Source organism: Fukomys damarensis, unplaced genomic scaffold, assembly GCF_012274545.1.
Source record: "Fukomys damarensis isolate Sample0158 unplaced genomic scaffold, DMR_v1.0_HiC HiC_scaffold_1, whole genome shotgun sequence".
NCBI classification, from domain to species: Eukaryota; Metazoa; Chordata; class Mammalia; order Rodentia; family Bathyergidae; genus Fukomys; species Fukomys damarensis.
The window spans coordinates 16469585-16474406 of NW_022900913.1; the positions used below are offsets into that span (position 1 = coordinate 16469585).

Genomic DNA, 4822 nt, shown 5'->3' on the forward strand with positions numbered 1-4822 from the left:
TATAATTTTTAAAATCTATTATGACAGTTACGTGTGAGAGTTTTTCCAGGATAACACTCTGAAAATAAAATTTTAAAATCATACTTTTTTACATATGTGCAGTTGTATCAGAAAGTGATAAATGGGTTTTCTGAAATATGCCAAAATATAGTTCCTATAGTGTTCTGAATATTTTGACAGCTATGTATTTTTAACATGTTTTCTGGGCTGGTGATTTAGCTCAGTGGTGCCGCTGCCTGCCTCCTAAGTGTGAAGTCCTGAATTTGATCCTCGGTACCAAAAACACAAAACAAATCATGTTTTCCCTCAAGCAAATAGCTAACCATACTGCATCTAAATGAACTAAACACCCCAAATAATGTAGAATATCGGGTTGGGTGAAAAAAGGATGCAATTATATACTATTTATAATAATTACACAATAAATATAAATACTCATTATATTTACAGATATACTAACAATATTTAAAAGAAAACTGTAAGTGTCAGACAATGAATAAAACCAGAAATACAAATATTTATTAATAATGATAGTGATTAATTTATTAAGAATATCTAATAATATTAATTTTATATGTGTTATAACAATGGTACAAAATACCTGAGAAAAACTAGAAAAACTTCTAGGAAATATGGAGAAATCAACAATAACATAATATTTTGAAACCTTTGTATCAATATTAAATAAGACAATATGAAAAAATTAAAAATAAAACCAAGATATATCATGTAAGATACAAGATCCCAATTATGAACACAACTATACTGTATATCTAAAATGTTCCAATAGAAATATATATATAAAAACAAAATGAAAAATTAATTGAGGAGAATTAAAATTATCAATCATCTGGCTTCACTGACTTTCATAGAACATTCAAAAAGTCACAATTTAATATAGGAAATTCTTTCAAAGTATACATGGGGAATTTGCAATATAGACTATATATATTCTCTGGATTAAGGTTTAGTAAATGTTAAAATATTAAAAACATTCAATTACCTTTTCTGACCACAATACATTATATTAAGTATAAATACTAGAAAACTATGTGGAAAATTCCTAAATGTTTCAAACAAAATGTTACAATACTACACTACATATGAGTCAAAAAAGAGAATTAAAAAGTATTTTGTGCTTACTGAAAATAATATAAATGTCTAGCAATTTGCTGTATACAACTTAGGTTTTTTTGTCATTGAACAGATAATAGTGGCAGTCTCATTTTCTATAAATAAAATGAAAAGGGAAAGAGCAAATGAAACGTCAAATTAAAATAAAAAATAATAAAGATCAGTGTAGAAATGAAATGAGTTGAAAATAAAACCAGCAGAGAAATCATAAACTAACTCTCTGTGAATACAAAAGCTAACCGACCAATTAACTAATGAAACTCACAAACAAACATGAAGAGCTTGTAGATAGACCAATTCAGGAAAATAGGAAAGACATAAATTACTGATATATTAAGATTTGATTTTGAGAGATTGTATCACTATATTTAGTACCAATACTGAATGCATAGTAAGAAAATAATGCTGGTCACGGTAGTACGTGCTTGTAGTCCCAGAATTTGGGAGGCTTATGCAGGAGGATTCCCACAGGTTAAAGGCCACTCCAGGCTACAGAGTGAGTTCAAGTTCAGCATGAACTGAACATTGAGAATCTCTCTCAAACAAACAAACAAACAAACAAACAAGGATCCAGTGAATAAGAAGTTTTATGACAATAAATTGACAATTAAATAACAGACAGAAATTTTTAAAAGATTACTCAAATATAAAGAATGTAAATATTTCTATATTAATTAAAAAATAAATATTTTTGAAAACCTTCCCACAGAGGAAACTTCTGTTTTCCTTTTGAGGTAAACAAGCTTTCTAAAACTTAGGGAGAAATAATACAGCCATCTCAAATTAATTTTCTTATCATTTAGATGATTACAAAATGAACACATCAACTAATACACACCGTCCCCATTGATACAGTTACCCCCCACACTTACATAAGCTACAGGTGCTATGAGCAAAGCGCATGGCATGCAGTGACATGGAGGAATCTCACAATAGAAATGTTGAATACAACAGACAAAGCTGAAGTAGTCACTTCATTCCACATACATATATAAAGTGAAAAATGAGCACTACTACTATTTGCATGTTAATCAAGTCAGGGTTGCCCATGATCAGTCTAGTAGTGATTTGAAGCAGATTTTTATGTACTAGTAATGTTCACCTCTTTCACAGAATGCCCATAAAATTGGTATGTCTAACTTAGTAAATTCAGCTGAATGAGGTACTTGAGAGATATTTGTCCGTTTGTACATACAGATTACATTTCAGGACAAAGCTGTAAAGATAAAACAATGTTACCTACTATATTAAAAAATCGTTCCAATAATTTGTGAGCTGTAAATTATTGCAATTCATTTGCAAATAAAATCAAACGTTTATCAGTCATATTTGATCTAGTAGAAAGAACAAGACAAAAAATTGTAACAAAACTTAGACTATCATTGTTTCAATATTTAAATGCTATGTTTTACTAAACTATAAATGCATTATTTGCTACATATTTTCAGGTGGCCTAAGACATTACTAATTTTCATTTTCCCACCATAGAATAATTTTCACAGCTGTTAAAATTAATTGAATGATGGTTTTATTTTCAAAAAAGTGTTTAATTATTCATAAAATTTTCGTTAGCAGTGTACAATGCAACAGATACACAACAGTGTACATTTCAACAAATGAGGGATAAATTTAAAAACATAAAGTACAGATAATAATAACTAAATAAGTGAAAATAAATTTCTGATAATCTTTTCTCACTTACCAAAATTTTGTGATCTTAGGAAAGCAAATGCAGAGTGCTGATTTGATGGTCTCGTGTTTTTTCTTTAGTAGAAATGTAAGCAGAAAGTTTTTCCATCACAGTGTTTCTTTTCTTGGAGGAGGGTAGTTGCAGTTTTACACAGGTACCTGTATTAAATATTTCACTCATTCTTCCTTTGGAAATTCACATTTCATTTTTCTGTGTAACTAATTCACCTGTGGCTGCAAATAATAAATGACTGAGTGTTAGCTGATAAAACACTAGTATATGGGACAAAATAGTTAATGATTTACCATGCAGTCAGTTTCAAGATTCCTGTCATGTGAGAAATTTATAGGATGCCAAAATCAGGTTGTATTGTAACATCCCATAAAGTATTTGTGTTCAATCATAAACTGGAGCGGAGAAGGCGAAGTTAATTGTCCCTACCTTGGTGGAAATAAATAATGGAAAAATATACCGCTGAGAGACAGGAGATATCTTTAAATCATTAATGAATGTGGGAGAGCCTGCAAATAGAATATTTCAGTTTGGATGAACAACTACGCTGAAATGTCAAATCTTTTTTTTTTTTTTTTTTTTTTTTTTTTTTAACCGACACATCAAATGTGTATTACGGTAGGTATTCCTTCCATCCTGGATACTTCAGTCCAGGGGAGAAAACTTGAATTATTGATCCGATCACCAGCAGGCTGTCATTTACAGTAGTATCAGCAGCAGCTAAACCATCGTACTGCAGGAGGGGAGCTTCAGATCTCATCCTGAACGCGATCAGAAGAGAGTGCACTTAGGCATCGCTCTACACTCAGTCTCAAAGATTTATGAGCTTCCCACCCCAGAACAGCAGTGTAGTTCAAGTAGCAAGGGAAATGAATCAGCAAGGTAGTATCATTTCTTTGGGCTGCCGCTGACTTTGACCCACAGGTGACTGATAGCACCCCCTTCAGGTGAGGACCTAGTCAACAGCAGACATTTTCAGTTTTTAAAATGTATGTGATCATCTAGCACCGGGGAGGAAAAAGTAAAAGGTTTTTAAAAGTAAAACAATTTTCCAACTTATAAAAATAAACCCACATGTTTGTATCCTGTGGATGCTTGTATAACTCCCCTAAAGTCACGCTATCCAAAGTGACTGTGTTGATTTTACACAGCCCTTTTGCTTCATTGGACGTATCCTGGAGTTAATGAAGTTTTAATCAGTTATTGGCAAGTTATTCTTGGTAAAACGCTGAGGAAATACATGAGTTTTTCTAGATATCGATATTCTATAGTATAAAAGTCAAAATGAAATAGTACCTAATTTTAAAAACTACCTAGTGAATTCAAATTAATAGGATACTATTCCAGTTTGAAAATATTTAGAGTTAAATTATGGCATTGACCCTAAGTCTCCCGCTGCTCTCTCATTTTCTTCCATGGATCCCTGTCCTTTTCTCTCCTTCTCTGCCTCTCTCCTCGCCTCTTACTCTATCGTGTCTTTATAATACAAGTTAGGATTAGAATTCAGAATCACGGATGGAATTTTAAAACGCTCTCTTGGTACTTTTACAAAGTCAAATGTAAATACTGGGATGCAAAATTTGAGAAAAAAAGATCATTGTAAAATATCATTATAGAAAACAATTCATTTATATAGCATAATTTAATTACAGCAAAAAAGTTTTGGTTTATCACTACATATTAGAATAATTTCATTTCTGAAAATCAATTTCTATTTATGTGACAGATGCTTGTCTCAGAGCATGCAAATACAAAGGGCGTTAATTTATACTTGTAAATACATGAGAATTTTGGAGCTCTTCTATCTACAGGTAAAATGTAAATCTACACTTTCTCTCTTAAACATAAATTTCAGAATGAAAAGACACTAAAAATATTTTTATTAGTACTTTTTAGGTATATAACAGAGCTACATTCATCATTAGGATCTTGTTACTTTACATGACTTATCTTGGTTCTTATTTTTCCCCAACTCCCTTCCCTCTC

At 31.2% G+C, this 4822-nt stretch overlaps 1 long non-coding RNA gene across 1 annotated transcript in view; it reads right to left on the reverse strand.

Annotated features, from left to right (window-relative positions):
* LOC104852015 overlaps positions 1-3051 on the reverse strand; it is a 23078-nt gene extending 20027 nt beyond the window's left edge. The window contains exon 1 of the long non-coding RNA XR_777370.1: positions 2837-3051. This is a non-coding gene — a long non-coding RNA (uncharacterized LOC104852015). The remainder of the gene's footprint in view (positions 1-2836) is intronic.
* Between the last annotated feature and the right edge of the window lie 1771 nt (positions 3052-4822).